Source organism: Stenella coeruleoalba (assembly GCF_951394435.1).
Source record: "Stenella coeruleoalba genome assembly, contig: scaffold_69, whole genome shotgun sequence".
In the NCBI taxonomy this organism is placed as follows: Eukaryota; Metazoa; Chordata; class Mammalia; order Artiodactyla; family Delphinidae; genus Stenella; species Stenella coeruleoalba.
The window spans coordinates 9,891-29,610 of NW_027645992.1; the positions used below are offsets into that span (position 1 = coordinate 9,891).

Genomic DNA, 19,720 nt, shown 5'->3' on the forward strand with positions numbered 1-19,720 from the left:
CAACAGAGCCTAGGGCACTTCCACTTATGGTCCTATAGCTTAGGGAAATTAAAATCAAAAAGACACAGCCACCCCAAAGTTTGGGACGGCTCTGTTTACAAGAACCTCGTTTACGGTACAAGTTCAATATCGCAGAAAGTGAAAAATGGATAAAGAACTTGTGGTACTTACGTACAATGCAATATCACTCAGCAATGAAATCTATGTCATCAGGCCCGTAGCAGCATAATGAGTGGATTCAGGTATGATGATTCGAACTGAAATAAGTCACACAGAAAAGAAACATCATAAGGTATCATTAATACACAGAATGTCGACTTGGCTACACATGAACTGAATTACAAAACAGAACAGTGTCTCAAGTTTAGAAAACCAACTTATGCTTGCTTAAGGGGGAAGGTGAGTTGGGGTGCTGCATAAAACCAGAGATTGAAATGAGCACAGATAAAGTTCCTTAAGCCAAATATGGAATAGACAAGAGCTACTCCTTGCTCAACGAAATGGACTCAACACCCCATATTAAACGCCTAAGAATGTACCTGACTAGTAAGTATCTTAAAACCTATGGATTGCTATGTCTCCAAAAGAGAATCAAGCGTGTGTACAGGGGCATAAACGCAGCAGTGATAGGATTGGAGAGGTTCGGTGAGCAAATGAAGACCCTTTGAAATCATATTGCATGGTACCCATTCCATGGGTCTCAACTCTCCAGGTTTAAGGTATTCTTCCTTCAGCTAAAACATGCATGTGGAACCCAGAGTATGATCAACCGTGTGAACGGGAGACGTTTTCAAATATGTCTCAGTTTTCCTCCCCTGGTACTCGGGTGCAACATTCCAGACGCTTTACTAACACTCCCGACTTGGAGAGTCAGTGCCTTTAACCTCCTGTTTGGCCCAGTTTGCAATTTCTGCGCAAGATGAACAGGAATAGCGAGAACCAATGGGAGGCTAGCTGGAGGTGTCTGAACGGGCAAATTTAACTCTCATTTCCCACCAGGAAGAGGAATTAACCAAAGGCTCAGCATGCCGGGCCGGAACCAGATTAGGGCCTGAAGCCATCCTGCGGTGTTGCGGCCACCTCACAAGAAAGCGAGTTGAAGAAAGGAGCTCAGGGGCACTTTAATTCACAAACCTGCAGAGTTATAAATGACAGCTATCGTCCAAAAATAGACTGAAGTAAGGCTGCCAAGAGGACTTGAAAGCGGGGCAGAATTGCAGGAAACCGATTTCAGGAGGTAGACTGAAATTGCATTGAAAGCATAGGAAAAGAGGCAGAACGTCCACAATGATGCACTTGGCCAAAAAGGGCGTATGCGTTTTTTCCTGAATATAATCAGGAAAAAACGCATACGCCCTTTTTGGCCAACCAAGCAAGCTTGCAAAGGAAATCTGCACTACAATGAAGTCTCACTTCCCCCCAGTCAAAAGGGCCATCTGAAAAAAGTGTAAAATCCAGAAAGGCAGGACAGGCCATGGAGAACTGGGAGCCTTGTTATGCTGATGGGCGGGATGTAAATTGCCAACAGACACTCGGGAGAAGTGTATGGTGTTTCCTGAAACATCTAAAACACAAAGCAACAGAGCCTAGGGCACTGCCACTTATGGTCCTATAGCTTAGGGAAATTAAAATCAAAAAGACACAGCCACCCCAAAGTTTGGGACGCCTCTGTTTACAAGAACCTCGTTTACAGTACAAGTTCAACATCGCAGAAAGTGAAAAATGGATAAAGAAGTTGTGGTATTTACTTACAAAGCAATATCACTCAGCAATGAAATCTATGTCATCAGGCCCTTAGCAGAACAATGAGTGGATTCAGGTATGATGATTCTAACTGAAATAAGTCACACAGAAAAAGAAACATCATAAGATATCAGTAATACACGGAATGTAAACTTGGCTACACAGGAACTGAATTACAGAACAGAACAGGGTCTCAAATTTAGAAAACCAACTTATGCTTGCTTAAGGGTAAAGGTGAGTTGGGGTGCTGCATAAAACCAGAGATTGAAATGAGCACAGATAAAGTTCCTTAAGCCAAATATGGAATAGACAAGAGCTACTCCTTGCTCAACGAAATGGACTCAACACCGCATATTAAACGCCTAAGAATGTACCTGACTAGTAAGTATCGTAAAACCTATGGATTGCTATGTCTCCAAAAGAGAATCAAGCATGTGTACAGGGGCATAAACGCAGCAGTGATAGGATTGGAGAGGTTCGGTGAGCAAATGAAGACCCTTTGAAGTCATATTGCATGGTACCCATTACACGGGTCTAAACTCTCCAGGTTTAAGGTATTCTTCCTTCAGCTAAAACATGCATGTGGAACCCAAGTATGATCAACCATGTGAACGGGAGACGTGTTCAAATATGTCTCAGTTTTCCTCCCCTGGTACTCGGGTGCAACATTCCAGACGCTTTACTAACAGTCTCCCCACTTGGAGAGTCAGCGCCTTTAACCTCCTGTTTGGCCCAGTTTGCAATTTCTGCGGAAGATGAACAGGAATAGCGAGAACCAATGAGAGGCTAGCTGGAGGTGTCTGGACGGGCAAATTTAACTCTCATTTCCCACCAGGAAGAGGAAATAACCAAAGGCTCAGCGTGCCGTACCGGAACCAGATTAGGGCCTGAAGCCATCCTGCGGTGTTGCGGCCAGCTCAAAAGAAAGCGAATTGAAGAAAGGAGCTCAGGGGCACTGTAATTCACAAACCTGCAGAGTTATAAATGACAGCTATCGTCCAAAAATAGACTGAAGTAAGGCTGCCAAGACGACTTGAAAGCGGGGCAGAATTGCAGGAAACCGGTTGCAGGAGGTAGACTGGAATTGCATTGAAAGCATAGGAAAAGAGGCAGAACGTCCACAATGATGCACTTGGCCAAAAAGGGCGTATGCGTTTTTTCCTGAATATATTCAGGAAAAAACGCATACGCCCTTTTTGGCCAACCAAGCAAGCTTGCAAAGGAAATCTGCACTACAATGAAGTCTCACTTCCCCCCGGTCAAAAGGGCCATCTGAAAAAAGTGTAAAATCCAGAAAGGCAGGACAGGCCATGGAGAACTGGGAGCCTTGTTATGCTGATGGGCGGGATGTCAATTGCCAACAACCACTCGGGAGAAGTGTATGGTGTTTCCTGAAACATCTAAAAAACAAAGCAACAGAGCCTAGGGCACTTCCACTTATGGTCCTATAGCTTAGGGAAATTAAAATCAAAAAGACACAGCCATCCCAAAGTTTGGAACGGCTCTGTTTACAAGAACCTCGTTTACAGTACAAGTTCAACATCGCAGAAAGTGAAAAATGGATAAAGAACTTGTGGTACTTACGTACAATGCAGTATCACTCAGCAATGAAATCTATGTCATCAGGCCCGTAGCAGCATAATGAGTGGATTCAGGTATGATGATTCTAACTGAAATAAGTCACACAGAAAAAGAAACATCATAAGATATCACTAATACACGAAATGTAAACTTGGCTACACAGGAACTGAATTCCAAAACAGAACAGGTTCTCAAATTTAGAAAACCAACTATGCTTGCTTAAGGGGAAAGGTGAGTTGGGTTGCTGCATAAAACCAGAGATTGAAATGAGCACAGATAAAGTTCCTTAAGCGAAATATGGAATAGACAAGAGCTACTCCTTGCTCAACGAAATGGACTCAACACCCCATATTAAACGCCTAAGAATGTACCTGACTAGTAAGTATCTTAAAACCTATGGATTGCTATGTCTCCGAAAGAGAATCAAGCATGTGTACAGGGGCATAAACGCAGCAGTGCTAGGATTGGAGACGTTCGGTGAGCAAATGAAGACCCTTTGAAGTCATATTGCATGGTACCCATTCCACAGGTTTCAACTACCCAGGTTTAAGGTATTCTTCCTTCAGCTAAAACATGCATGTGGAACCTAGAGTGTGATCAACCATGTGATCGGGAGACGTGTTCAAATATGTCTCAGTTTTCCTCCCCTGGTACTCGGGTGCAACATTCCAGACGCTTTACTAACACTCTCCCCACTTGGAGAGTCAGTCCCTTTAACCTACTGTTTGGCCCAGTTTGCAATTTCTGCGGAAGATGAACAGGAATAGCGAGAACCAATGAGAGGCTAGCTGGAGGTGTCTGGATGGGCAAATTTAACTCTCATTTCCCACAAGGAAGAGGAATTAACCAAAGGCTCAGCATGCCGTGCCGGAACCAGATTAGGGCCTGAAGCCATCCTGCGGTGTTGCGGCCAGGTCACAAGAAAGCGAGTTGAAGAAAGGAGCTCAGAGGCACTGTAATTCACAAACCTGCAGAGTTATAAATGACAGCTATCGTCCAAAAATAGACTGAAGTAAGGCTGCCAAGAGGACTTGAAAGCGGGGCAGAATTGCAGGAAACCGATTTCAGGAGGTAGACTGGAATTGCATTGAAAGCATAGGAAAAGAGGCAGAACGTCCACAATGATGCACTTGGCCAAAAAGGGCGTATGCGTTTTTTCCTGAATATAATCAGGAAAAAACCCATACGCCCTTTTTGGCCAACCAAGCAAGCTTGCAAAGGAAATCTGCACTACAATGAAGTCTCACTTCCCCCCGGTCAAAAGGGCCATCTGAAAAAAGTGTAAAATCCAGAAAGGCAACAGGCCATTGAGAACTGGGAGCCTTGTTATGCTGATGGGCGGGATGTAAATTGCCAACAGACACTCCGGAGAACTGTATGGTGTCTCCTGAAACATCTAAAAAACAAAGCAACAGAGCCTAGGGCACTTCCACTTATGGTCCTATAGCTTAGGGAAATTAAAATCAAAAAGACACAGCCACCCCAAAGTTTGGAACGGCTCTGTTTACAAGAACCTCGTTTACAGTACAAGTTCAACATCGCAGAAAGTGAAAAATGGATAAAGAAGTTGTGGTATTTACTTACAAAGCAATATCACTCAGCAATGAAATCTGTGTCATCAGGCCCTTAGCAGCACAATGAGTGGATTCAGGTATGATGATTCTAACTGAAATAAGTCACACAGAAAAAGAAACATCATAAGATATCAGTAATACACGGAATGTAAACTTGGCTACACAGGAACTGAATTACAGAACAGAACAGGGTCTCAAATTTAGAAAACCAACTTATTCTTGCTTAAGGGTAAAGGTGAGTTGGGGTGCTGCATAAAACCAGAGATTGAAATGAGCACAGATAAAGTTCCTTAAGCCAAATATGGAATAGACAAGAGCTACTCCTTGCTCAACGAAATGGACTCAACACCCCATATTAAACGCCTAAGAATGTACCTGACTAGTAAGTATCTTAAAACCTATGGATTGCTATGTCTCCGAAAGAGAATCAAGCATGTGTACAGGGGCATAAACGCAGCAGTGATAGGATTGGAGAGGTTCGGTGAGCAAATGAAGACCCTTTGAAGTCATGTTGCATGGTACCCATTCCTCAGGTTTCAACTACCCAGGTTTAAGGTATTCTTCCTTCAGCTATAACATGCATGTGGAACCTAGAGTATGATCAACCATGTGATCGGGAGACGTGTTCAAATATGTCTCAGTTTTCCTCCCCTGGTACTCGGGTGCAACATTCCAGACGCTTTACTAACACTCTCCCCACTTGGAGAGTCAGTCCCTTTAACCTCCTGTTTGGCCCAGTTTGCAATTTCTGCGGAAGATGAACAGGAATAGCGAGAACCAATGAGAGGCTAGCTGGAGGTGTCTGGACGGGCAAATTTAACTCTCATTTCCCACCAGGAAGAGGAATTAACCAAAGGCTCAGCATGCCGGGCCGGAACCAGATTAGGGCCTGAAGCCATCCTGCGGTGTTGCGGCCAGGTCACAAGAAAACGAGTTGAAGAAAGGAGCTCAGGGGCACTGTAATTCACAAACCTGCAGAGTTATAAATGACAGCTATCGTCCAAAAATAGACTGAAGTAAGGCTGCCAAGAGGACTTGAAAGCGGGGCAGAATTGCAGGAAACCGATTTCAGGAGGTAGACTGGAATTGCATTGAAAGCATAGGAAAAGAGGCAGAACGTCCACAATGATGCACTTGGCCAAAAAGGGCGTATGCGTTTTTTCCTGAATATAATCAGGAAAAAACGCATACGCCCTTTTTGGCCAACCAAGCAAGCTTGCAAAGGAAATCTGCACTACAATGAAGTCTCACTTCCCCCCGGTCAAAAGGGCCATCTGAAAAAAGTGTAAAATCCAGAAAGGCAACAGGCCATTGAGAACTGGGAGCATTGTTATGCTGATGGGCGGGATGTAAATTGCCAACAGACACTCGGGAGAAGTGTATGGTGTTTCCTGAAACATCTAAAAAACAAAGCAACAGAGCCTAGGGCACTTCCACTTATGGTCCTATAGCTTAGGGAAATTAAAATCAAAAAGACACAGCCACCCCAAAGTTTGGAACGGCTCTGTTTACAAGAACCTCGTTTACAGTACAAGTTCAACATCGCAGAAAGTGAAAAATGGATAAAGAACTTGTGGTACTTACGTACAATGCAGTATCACTCAGCAATGAAATCTATGTCATCAGGCCCGTAGCAGCATAATGAGTAGATTCAGGTACGATGATTCTAACTGAAATAAGTCACACAGAAAAAGAAACATCATAAGATATCAGTAATACACGGAATGTAAACTTGGCTACACAGGAACTGAATTCCAAAACAGAACAGGTTCTCAAATTTAGAAAACCAACTTATGCTTGCTTAAGGGGAAAGGTGAGTTGGGTTGCTGCATAAAACCAGAGATTGAAATGAGCACAGATAAAGTTCCTTAAGCCAAATATGGAATAGACAAGAGCTACTCCTTGCTCAATGAAATGGACTCAACACCGCATATTAAACGCCTAAGAATGTACCTGACTAGTAAGTATCTTAAAACCTATGGATTGCTATGTCTCCGAAAGAGAATCAAGCATGTGTACAGGGGCATAAACGCAGCAGTGATAGGATTGGAGAGGTTCGGTGAGCAAATGAAGACCCTTTGAAGTCATATTGCATGGTACCCATTACACGGGTCTCAACTCTCCAGGTTTAAGGTATTCTTCCTTCAGCTAAAACATGCATGTGGAACCCAAGTATGATCAACCATGTGAACGGGAGACGTGTTCAAATATGTCTCAGTTTTCCTCCCCTGGTACTCGGGTGCAACATTCCAGACGCTTTACTAACAGTCTCCCCACTTGGAGAGTCAGCGCCTTTAACCTCCTGTTTGGCCCAGTTTGCAATTTCTGCGGAAGATGAACAGGAATAGCGAGAACCAATGAGAGGCTAGCTGGAGGTGTCTGGACGGGCAAATTTAACTCTCATTTCCCACCAGGAAGAGGAAATAACCAAAGGCTCAGCGTGCCGTACCGGAACCAGATTAGGGCCAGAAGCCATCCTGCGGTGTTGCGGCCAGCTCAAAAGAAAGCGAGTTGAAGAAAGGAGCTCAGGGGCACTGTAATTCACAAACCTGCAGAGTTATAAATGACAGCTATCGTCCAAAAATAGACTGAAGTAAGGCTGCCAAGAGGACTTGAAAGCGGGGCAGAATTGCAGGAAACCGATTTCAGGAGGTAGACTGGAATTGCATTGAAAGCATAGGAAAAGAGGCAGAACGTCCACAATGATGCACTTGGCCAAAAAGGGCGTATGCGTTTTTTCCTGAATATATTCAGGAAAATCGCATACGCCCTTTTTGGCCAACCAAGCAAGCTTGCAAAGGAAATCTGCACTACAATGAAGTCTCACTTCCCCCCGGTCAAAAGGGCCATCTGAAAAAAGTGTAAAATCCAGAAAGGCAGGACAGGCCATGGAGAACTGGGAGCCTTGTTATGCTGATGGGCGGGATGTCAATTGCCAACAACCACTCGGGAGAAGTGTATGGTGTTTCCTGAAACATCTAAAAAACAAAGCAACAGAGCCTAGGGCACTTCCACTTATGGTCCTATAGCTTAGGGAAATTAAAATCAAAAAGACACAGCCACCCCAAAGTTTGGAACGGCTCTGTTTACAAGAACCTCGTTTACAGTACAAGTTCAACATCGCAGAAAGTGAAAAATGGATAAAGAACTTGTGGTACTTACGTACAATGCAGTATCACTCAGCAATGAAATCTATGTCATCAGGCCCGTAGCAGCATAACGAGTGGATTCAGGTACGATGATTCTAACTGAAATAAGTCACACAGAAAAAGAAACATCATAAGATATCACTAATACACGAAATGTAAACTTGGCTACACAGGAACTGAATTACAGAACAGAACAGGGTCTCAAATTTAGAAAACCAACTATGCTTGCTTAAGGGGAAAGGTGAGTTGGGTTGCTGCATAAAACCAGAGATTGAAATGAGCACAGATAAAGTTCCTTAAGCGAAATATGGAATAGACAAGAGCTACTCCTTGCTCAACGAAATGGACTCAACACCCCATATTAAACGCCTAAGAATGTACCTGACTAGTAAGTATCTTAAAACCTATGGATTGCTATGTCTCCGAAAGAGAATCAAGCATGTGTACAGGGGCATAAACGCAGCAGTGCTAGGATTGGAGAGGTTCGGTGAGCAAATGAAGACCCTTTGAAGTCATATTGCATGGTACCCATTCCACAGGTTTCAACTACCCAGGTTTAAGGTATTCTTCCTTCAGCTAAAACATGCATGTGGAACCTAGAGTGTGATCAACCATGTGATCAGGAGACGTGTTCAAATATGTCTCAGTTTTCCTCCCCTGGTACTCGGGTGCAACATTCCAGACGCTTTACTAACACTCTCCCCACTTGGAGAGTCAGTCCCTTTAACCTCCTGTTTGGCCCAGTTTGCAATTTCTGCGGAAGATGAACAGGAATAGCGAGAACCAATGAGAGGCTAGCTGGAGGTGTCTGGATGGGCAAATTTAACTCTCATTTCCCACCAGGAAGAGGAATTAACCAAAGGCTCAGCATGCCGTGCCGGAACCAGATTAGGGCCTGAAGCCATCCTGCGGTGTTGCGGCCAGGTCACAAGAAAGCGAGTTGAAGAAAGGAGCTCAGGGGCACTGTAATTCACAAACCTGCAGAGTTATAAATGACAGCTATCGTCCAAAAATAGACTGAAGTAAGGCTGCCAAGAGGACTTGAAAGCGGGGCAGAATTGCAGGAAACCGATTTCAGGAGGTAGACTGGAATTGCATTGAAAGCATAGGAAAAGAGGCAGAACGTCCACAATGATGCACTTGGCCAAAAAGGGCGTATGCGTTTTTTCCTGAATATATTCAGGAAAAAACGCATACGCCCTTTTTGGCCAACCAAGCAAGCTTGCAAAGGAAATCTGCACTACAATGAAGTCTCACTTCCCCCCGGTCAAAAGGGCCATCTGAAAAAAGTGTAAAATCCAGAAAGGCAACAGGCCATTGAGAACTGGGAGCCTTGTTATGCTGATGGGCGGGATGTAAATTGCCAACAGACACTCGGGAGAACTGTATGGTGTCTCCTGAAACATCTAAAAAACAAAGCAACAGAGCCTAGGGCACTTCCACTTATGGTCCTATAGCTTAGGGAAATTAAAATCAAAAAGACACAGCCACCCCAAAGTTTGGAACGGCTCTGTTTACAAGAACCTCGTTTACAGTACAAGTTCAACATCGCAGAAAGTGAAAAATGGATAAAGAACTTGTGGTACTTACGTACAATGCAGTATCACTCAGCAATGAAATCTATGTCATCAGGCCCTTAGCAGCATAACGAGTGGATTCAGGTACGATGATTCTAACTGAAATAAGTCACACAGAAAAAGAAACATCATAAGATATCACTAATACATGAAATGTAAACTTGGCTACACAGGAACTGAATTCCAAAACAGAACAGGGTCTCAAATTTAGAAAACCAACTATGCTTGCTTAAGGGGAAAGGTGAGTTGGGTTGCTGCATAAAACCAGAGATTGAAATGAGCACAGATAAAGTTCCTTAAGCGAAATATGGAATAGACAAGAGCTACTCCTTGCTCAACGAAATGGACTCAACACCCCATATTAAACGCCTAAGAATGTACCTGACTAGTAAGTATCTTAAAACCTATGGATTGCTATGTCTCCGAAAGAGAATCAAGCATGTGTACAGGGGCATAAACGCAGCAGTGCTAGGATTGGAGAGGTTCGGTGAGCAAATGAAGACCCTTTGAAGTCATATTGCATGGTACCCATTCCACAGGTTTCAACTACCCAGATTTAAGGTATTCTTCCTTCAGCTAAAACATGCATGTGGAACCTAGAGTGTGATCAAACATGTGATCGGGAGACGTGTTCAAATATGTCTCAGTTTTCCTCCCCTGGTACTCGGGTGCAACATTCCAGACGCTTTACTAACACTCTCCCCACTTGGAGAGTCAGTCCCTTTAACCTCCTGTTTGGCCCAGTTTGCAATTTCTGCGGAAGATGAACAGGAATAGCGAGAACCAATGAGAGGCTAGCTGGAGGTGTCTGGATGGGCAAATTTAACTCTCATTTCCCAACAGGAAGAGGAATTAACCAAAGGCTCAGCATGCCGTGCCGGAACCAGATTAGGGCCTGAAGCCATCCTGCGGTGTTGCGGCCAGCTCACAAGAAAGCGAGTTGAAGAAAGGAGCTCAGGGGCACTGTAATTCACAAACCTGCAGAGTTATAAATGACAGCTATCGTCCAAAAATAGACTGAAGTAAGGCTGCCAAGAGGACTTGAAAGCGGGGCAGAATTGCAGGAAACCGATTTCAGGAGGTAGACTGGAATTGCATTGAAAGCATAGGAAAAGAGGCAGAACGTCCACAATGATGCACTTGGCCAAAAAGGGCGTATGCGTTTTTTCCTGAATATAATCAGGAAAAAACCCATACGCCCTTTTTGGCCAACCAAGCAAGCTTGCAAAGGAAATCTGCACTACAATGAAGTCTCACTTCCCCCCGGTCAAAAGGGCCATCTGAAAAAAGTGTAAAATCCAGAAAGGCAACAGGCCATTGAGAACTGGGAGCCTTGTTATGCTGATGGGCGGGATGTAAATTGCCAACAGACACTCGGGAGAACTGTATGGTGTCTCCTGAAACATCTAAAAAACAAAGCAACAGAGCCTAGGGCACTTCCACTTATGGTCCTATAGCTTAGGGAAATTAAAATCAAAAAGACACAGCCACCCCAAAGTTTGGAACGGCTCTGTTTACAAGAACCTCGTTTACAGTACAAGTTCAACATCGCAGAAAGTGAAAAATGGATAAAGAACTTGTGGTACTTACGTACAATGCAGTATCACTCAGCAATGAAATCTATGTCATCAGGCCCGTAGCAGCATAATGAGTAGATTCAGGTACGATGATTCTAACTGAAATAAGTCACACAGAAAAAGAAACATCATAAGATATCAGTAATACACGGAATGTAAACTTGGCTACACAGGAACTGCATTCCAAAACAGAACAGGGTCTCAAATTTAGAAAACCAACTTATGCTTGCTTAAGGGGAAAGGTGAGTTGGGTTGCTGCATAAAACCAGAGATTGAAATGAGCACAGATAAAGTTCCTTAAGCCAAATATGGAATAGACAAGAGCTACTCCTTGCTCAACGAAATGGACTCAACACCGCATATTAAACGCCTAAGAATGTACCTGACTAGTAAGTATCTTAAAACCTATGGATTGCTATCTCTCCGAAAGAGAATCAAGCATGTGTACAGGGGCATAAACGCAGCAGTGATAGGATTGGAGAGGTTCGGTGAGCAAATGAAGACCCTTTGAAGTCATATTGCATGGTACCCATTCCACGGGTTTCAACTACCCAGGTTTTAGGTATTCTTCCTTCAGCTAAAACATGCATGTGGAACCCAGAGTATGATCAACCATGTGATCAGGAGACGTGTTCAAATATGTCTCAGTTTTCGTACCCTGGTACTCGGGTGCAACATTCCAGACGCTTTACTAACACTCTCCCCACTTGGAGAGTCAGCGCCTTTAACCTCCTGTTTGGCCCAGTTTGCAATTTCTGCGGAAGATGAACAGGAATAGCGAGAACCAATGAGAGGCTAGCTGGAGGTGTCTGGACGGGCAAATTTAACTCTTATTTCCCAACAGGAAGAGGAAATAACCAAAGGCTCAGCGTGCCGTACCGGAACCAGATGAGGACCTGAAGCCATCCTGCGGTGTTGCGGCCAGCTCAAAAGAAAGCGAGTTGAAGAAAGGAGCTCAGGGGCACTGTAATTCACAAACCTGCAGAGTTATAAATGACAGCTATCGTCCAAAAATAGACTGAAGTAAGGCTGCCAAGAGGACTTGAAAGCGGGGCAGAATTGCAGGAAACCGATTTCAGGAGGTAGACTGGAATTGCATTGAAAGCATAGGAAAAGAGGCAGAACGTCCACAATGATGCACTTGGCCAAAAAGGGCGTATGCGTTTTTTCCTGAATATATTCAGGAAAAAACGCATACGCCCTTTTTGGCCAACCAAGCAAGCTTGCAAAGGAAATCTGCACTACAATGAAGTCTCACTTCCCCCCGGTCAAAAGGGCCATCTGAAAAAAGTGTAAAATCCAGAAAGGCAGGACAGGCCATGGAGAACTGGGAGCCTTGTTATGCTGATGGGCGGGATGTAAATTGCCAACAACCACTCGGGAGAAGTGTATGGTGTTTCCTGAAACATCTAAAAAACAAAGCAACAGAACCTAGGGCACTTCCACTTATGGTCCTATAGGTTAGGGAAATTAAAATCAAAAAGACACAGCCACCCCAAAGTTTGGAACGGCTCTGTTTACAAGAACCTCGTTTACAGTACAAGTTCAACATCGCAGAAAGTGAAAAATGGATAAAGAAGTTGTGGTATTTACTTACAAAGCAATATCACTCAGCAATGAAATCTGTGTCATCAGGCCCTTAGCAGCACAATGAGTGGATTCAGGTATGATGATTCTAACTGAAATAAGTCACACAGAAAAAGAAACATCATAAGATATCAGTAATACACGGAATGTAAACTTGGCTACACAGGAACTGAATTACAGAACAGAACAGGGTCTCAAATTTAGAAAACCAACTTATGCTTGCTTAAGGGTAAAGGTGAGTTGGGGTGCTGCATAAAACCAGAGATTGAAATGAGCACAGATAAAGTTCCTTAAGCCAAATATGGAATAGACAAGAGCTATTCCTTGCTCAACGAAATGGACTCAACACCGCATATTAAACGCCTAAGAATGTACCTGACTAGTAAGTATCTTAAAACCTATAGATTGCTATGTCTCCGAAAGAGAATCAAGCATGTGTACAGGGGCATAAACGCAGCAGTGATAGGATTGGACAGGTTCGGTGAGCAAATGAAGACCCTTTGAAGTCATATTGCATGGTACCCATTCCACGGGTTTCAACTACCCAGGTTTTAGGTATTCTTCCTTCAGCTAAAACATGCATGTGGAACCCAGAGAATGATCAACCATTTGATCGGGAGACGTGTTCAAATATGTCTCAGTTTTCCTCCCCTGGTACTCGGGTGCAACATTCCAGACGCTTTACTAACACTCTCCCCACTTGGAGAGTCAGCGCCTTTAACCTCCTGTTGGGCCCAGTTTGCAATTTCTGTGGAAGATGAACAGGAATAGCGAGAACCAATGAGAGGCTAGCTGGAGGTGTCTGGACGGGCAAATTTAACTCTCATTTCCCACCAGGAGGAGGAAATAAACAAAGGCTCAGCGTGCCGTGCCAGAACCAGATTAGGACCTGAAACCATCCTGCGGTGTTGCGGCCAGGTCACAAGAAAGCGAGTTGAAGAAAGGAGCTCAGGGGCACTGTAATTCACAAACCTGCAGAGTTATAAATGACAGCTATCGTCCAAAAATAGACTGAAGTAAGGCTGCCAAGAGGACTTGAAAGCGGGGCAGAATTGCAGGAAACCGATTTCAGGAGGTAGACTGGAATTGCATTGAAAGCATAGGAAAAGAGGCAGAACGTCCACAATGATGCACTTGGCCAAAAAGGGCGTATGCGTTTTTTCCTGAATATATTCAGGAAAAAACGCATACGCCCTTTTTGGCCAACCAAGCAAGCTTGCAAAGGAAATCTGCACTACAATGAAGTCTCACTTCCCCCCGGTCAAAAGGGCCATCTGAAAAAAGTGTAAAATCCAGAAAGGCAGGACAGGCCATGGAGAACTGGGAGCCTTGTTATGCTGATGGGCGGGATGTAAATTGCCAACAGACACTCGGGAGAAGTGTATGGTGTTTCCTGAAACATCTAAAACACAAAGCAACAGAGCCTAGGGCACTTCCACTTATGGTCCTATAGCTTAGGGAAATTAAAATCAAAAAGACACAGCCACCCCAAAGTTTGGGACGCCTCTGTTTACAAGAACCTCGTTTACAGTACAAGTTCAACATCGCAGAAAGTGAAAAATGGATAAAGAAGTTGTGGTATTTACTTACAAAGCAATATCACTCAGCAATGAAATCTATGTCATCAGGCCCTTAGCAGAACAATGAGTGGATTCAGGTATGATGATTCTAACTGAAATAAGTCACACAGAAAAAGAAACATCATAAGATATCAGTAATACACGGAATGTAAACTTGGCTACACAGGAACTGAATTACAGAACAGAACAGGGTCTCAAATTTAGAAAACCAACTTATGCTTGCTTAAGGGTAAAGGCGAGGTGGGGTGCTGCATAAAACCAGAGATTGAAATGAGCACAGATAAAGTTCCTTAAGTCAAATATGGAATAGACAAGAGCTACTCCTTGCTCAACGAAATGGACTCAACACCGCATATTAAACGCCTAAGAATGTACCTGACTAGTAAGTATCGTAAAACCTATGGATTGCTATGTCTCCAAAAGAGAATCAAGCATGTGTACAGGGGCATAAACGCAGCAGTGATAGGATTGGAGAGGTTCGGTGAGCAAATGAAGACCCTTTGAAGTCATATTGCATGGTACCCATTACACGGGTCTCAACTCTCCAGGTTTAAGGTATTCTTCCTTCAGCTAAAACATGCATGTGGAACCCAAGTATGATCAACCATGTGAACGGGAGACGTGTTCAAATATGTCTCAGTTTTCCTCCCCTGGTACTCGGGTGCAACATTCCAGACGCTTTACTAACACTCTCCCCACTTGGAGAGTCAGCGCCTTTAACCTCCTGTTTGGCCCAGTTTGCAATTTCTGCGGAAGATGAACAGGAATAGCGAGAACCAATGAGAGACTAGCTGGAGGTGTCTGGACGGGCAAATTTAACTCTCATTTCCCACCAGGAAGAGGAAATAACCAAAGGGTCAGCGTGCCGTACCGGAGCCAGATTAGGGCCTGAAGCCATCTTGCGGTGTTGCGGCCAGCTCACAAGAAAGCGAGTTGAAGAAAGGAGCTCAGGGGCACTGTAATTCACAAACCTGCAGAGTTATAAATGACAGCTATCGTCCAAAAATAGACTGAAGTAAGGCTGCCAAGAGGACTTGAAAGCGGGGCAGAAATGCAGGAAACCAATTTCAGGAGGTAGACTGGAATTGCATTGAAAGCATAGGAAAAGAGGCAGAACGTCCACAATGATGCACTTGGCCAAAAAGGGCGTATGCGTTTTTTCCTGAATATATTCAGGAAAAAACGCATACGCCCTTTTTGGCCAACCAAGCAAGCTTGCAAAGGAAATCTGCACTACAATGAAGTCTCACTTCCCCCCGGTCAAAAGGGTCATCTGAAAAAAGTGTAAAATCCAGAAAGGCAGGACAGGCCATGGAGAACTGGGAGCCTTGTTATGCTGATGGGCGGGATGTAAATTGCCAACAACCACTCGGGAGAAGTGTATGGTGTTTCCTGAAACATCTAAAAAACAAAGCAACAGAACCTAGGGCACTTCCACTTATGGTCCTATAGCTTAGGGAAATTAAAATCAAAAAGACACAGCCACCCCAAAGTTTGGAACGGCTCTGTTTACAAGAACCTCGTTTACAGTACAAGTTCAACATCGCAGAAAGTGAAAAATGGATAAAGAAGTTGTGGTATTTACTTACAAAGCAACATCACTCAGCAATGAAATCTGTGTCACAAGGCCCTTAGCAGCACAATGAGTGGGTTCAGGTATGATGATTCTAACTGAAATAAGTCACACAGAAAAAGAAACATCATAAGATATCAGTAATACACGGAATGTAAACTTGGCTACACAGGAACTGAATTACAGAACAGAACAGGGTCTCAAATTTAGAAAACCAACTTATGCTTGCTGAAGGGGAAAGGTGAGTTGGGGTGCTGCATAAAACCAGAGATTGAAATGAGCACAGATAAAGTTCCTTAAGCCAAATATGGAATAGACAAGAGCTACTCCTTGCTCAACGAAATGGACTCAACACCGCATATTAAACGCCTAAGAATGTACCTGACTAGTAAGTATCGTAAAACCTATGGATTGCTATGTCTCCAAAAGAGAATCAAGCATGTGTACAGGGGCATAAATGCAGCAGTGATAGGATTGGAGAGGTTCGGTGAGCAAATGAAGACCCTTTGAAGTCATATTGCATGGTACCCATTACACGGGTCTCAACTCTCCAGGTTTAAGGTATTCTTCCTTCAGCTAAAACATGCATGTGGAACCCAAGTATGATCAACCATGTGAACGGGAGACGTGTTCAAATAAGTCTCAGTTTTCCTCCCCTGGTACTCGGGTGCAACATTCCAGACGCTTTACTAACACTCTCCCCACTTGGAGAGTCAGCGCCTTTAACCTCCTGTTTGGCACAGTTTGCAATTTCTGCGGAAGATGAACAGGAATAGCGAGAACCAATGAGAGGCTAGCTGGAGGTGTCTGGACGGGCAAATTTAACTCTCATTTCCCACCAGGAAGAGGAAATAACCAAAGGCTCAACGTGCCGTACCGGAGCCAGATTAGGGCCTGAAGCCATCCTGCGGTGTTGCGCCCAGCTCAAAAGAAAGCGAGTTGAAGAAAGGAGCACAGGGGCACTGTAATTCACAAACCTGCAGAGTTATAAATGAGAGCTATCGTCCAAAAATAGACTGAAGTACGGCTGCCAAGAGGACTTGAAAGCGGGGCAGAATTGCAGGAAACCGATTTCAGGAGGTAGACTGGAATTGCATTGAAAGCATAGGAAAAGAGGCAGAACGTCCACAATGATGTACTTGGCCAAAAAGGGCGTATGCGTTTTTTCCTGAATATATTCAGGAAAAAACGCATACGCCCTTTTTGGCCAACCAAGCAAGCTTGCAAAGGAAATCTGCACTACAATGAAGTCTCACTTCCCCCCGGTCAAAAGGGTCATCTGAAAAAAGTGTAAAATCCAGAAAGGCAGGACAGTCCATGGAGAACTGGGAGCCTTGTTATGCTGATGGGCGGGATGTAAATTGCCAACAACCACTCGGGAGAAGTGTATGGTGTTTCCTGAAACATCTAAAAAACAAAGCAACAGAACCTAGGGCACTTCCACTTATGGTCCTATAGCTTACGGAAATTAAAATCAAAAAGACACAGCCACCCCAAAGTTTGGAACGGCTCTGTTTACAAGAACCTCGTTTACAGTACAAGTTCAACATCGCAGAAAGTGAAAAATGGATAAAGAAGTTGTGGTATTTACTTACAAAGCAATATCACTCAGCAATGAAATCTGTGTCATCAGGCCCTTAGCAGCACAATGAGTGGATTCAGGTATGATGATTCTAACTGAAATAAGTCACACAGAAAAAGAAACATCATAAGATATCAGTAATACACGGAATGTAAACTTGGCTACACAGGAACTGAATTACAGAACAGAACAGGGTCTCAAATTTAGAAAACCAACTTATGCTTGCTTAAGGGTAAAGGTGAGTTGGGGTGCTGCATAAAACCAGAGATTGAAATGAGCACAGATAAAGTTCCTTAAGCCAAATATGGAATAGACAAGAGCTACTCGTTGCTCAACGAAATGGACTCAACACCCCATATTAAACGCCTAAGAATGTACCTGACTAGTAAGTATCGTAAAACCTATGGATTGCTATGTCTCCGAAAGAGAATCAAGCATGTGTACAGGGGCATAAACGCAGCAGTGATAGGATTGGAGAGGTTCGGTGAGCAAATGAAGACCCTTTGAAGTCATATTGCATGGTACCCATTACACGGGTCTCAACTCTCCAGGTTTAAGGTATTCTTCCTTCAGCTAAAACATGCATGTGGAACCCAAGTATGATCAACCATGTGAACGGGAGACGTGTTCAAATATGTCTCAGTTTTCCTCCCCTGGTACTCGGGTGCAACATTCCAGACGCTTTACTAACACTCTCCCCACTTGGAGAGTCAGCGCCTTTAACCTCCTGTTTGGCCCAGTTTGCAATTTCTGAGGAAGATGAACAGGAATAGCGAGAACCAATGAGAGGCTAGCTGGAGGTGTCTGGACGGGCAAATTTAACTCTCATTTCCCACCAGGAAGAGGAAATAACCAAAGGCTCAACGTGCCGTACCGGAGCCAGATTAGGGCCTGAAGCCATCCTGCAGTGTTGCGGCCAGCTCAAAAGAAAGCGAGTTGAAGAAAGGAGCTCAGGGGCACTGTAATTCACAAACCTGCAGAGTTATAAATGACAGCTATCGTCCAAAAATAGACTGAAGTAAGGCTGCCAAGAGGACTTGAAAGCGGGGCAGAATTGCAGGAAACCGATTTCAGGAGGTAGACTGGAATTGCATTGAAAGCATAGGAAAAGAGGCAGAACGTCCACAATGATGCACTTGGCCAAAAAGGGCGTATGCGTTTTTTCCTGAATATATTCAGGAAAAAACGCATACGCCCTTTTTGGCCAACCAAGCAAGCTTGCAAAGGAAATCTGCACTACAATGAAGTCTCACTTCCCCCCGGTCAAAAGGGCCATCTGAAAAAACTGTAAAATCCAGAAAGGCAGGACAGTCCATGGAGAACTGGGAGCCTTGTTATGCTGATGGGCGGGATGTAAATTGCCAACAACCACTCGGGAGAAGTGTATGGTGTTTCCTGAAACATCAAAAAAACAAAGCAACAGAACCTAGGGCACTTCCACTTATGGTCCTATAGCTTAGGGAAATTAAAATCAAAAAGACACAGCCACCCCAAAGTTTGGAACGGCTCTGTTTACAAGAACCTCATTTACAGTACAAGTTCAACATCGCAGAAAGTGAAAAATGGATAAAGAAGTTGTGGTATTTACTTACAAAGCAATATCACTCAGCAATGAAATCTGTGTCATCAGGCCCTTAGCAGCACAATGAGTGGATTCAGGTATGATGATTCTAACTGAAATAAGTCACACAGAAAAAGAAACATCATAAGATATCAGTAATACACGGAATGTAAACTTGGCTACACAGGAACTGAATTACAGAACAGAACAGGGTCTCAAATTTAGAAAACCAACTTATGCTTGCTTAAGGGGAAAGGTGAGTTGGGGTGCTGCATAAAACCAGAGATTGAAATGAGCACAGATAAAGTTCCTTAAGCCAAATATGGAATAGACAAGAGCTACTCCTTGCTCAACGAAATGGACTCAACACCGCATATTAAACGCCTAAGAATGTACCTGACTAGTAAGTATCGTAAAACCTATGGATTGCTATGTCTCCAAAAGAGAATCAAGCATGTGTACAGGGGCATAAACGCAGCAGTGATAGGATTGGAGAGGTTCGGTGAGCAAATGAAGACCCTTTGAAGTCATATTGCATGGTACCCATTACACGGGTCTCAACTCTCCAGGTTTAAGGTATTCTTCCTTCAGCTAAAACATGCATGTGGAACCCAAGTATGATCAACCATGTGAACG

General features: G+C 43.8%; 1 long non-coding RNA gene across 1 annotated transcript in view; it reads right to left on the reverse strand.

The window, feature by feature from the left end:
• Positions 1 to 3,368: 3,368 nt before the first annotated feature.
• LOC307181408 overlaps positions 3,369 to 19,720 on the reverse strand; it is a 1,608,936-nt gene continuing 1,592,584 nt past the window's right edge. The window contains exon 6 of the long non-coding RNA XR_013826691.1: positions 3,369 to 3,413. This is a non-coding gene — a long non-coding RNA (uncharacterized lncRNA). The remainder of the gene's footprint in view (positions 3,414 to 19,720) is intronic.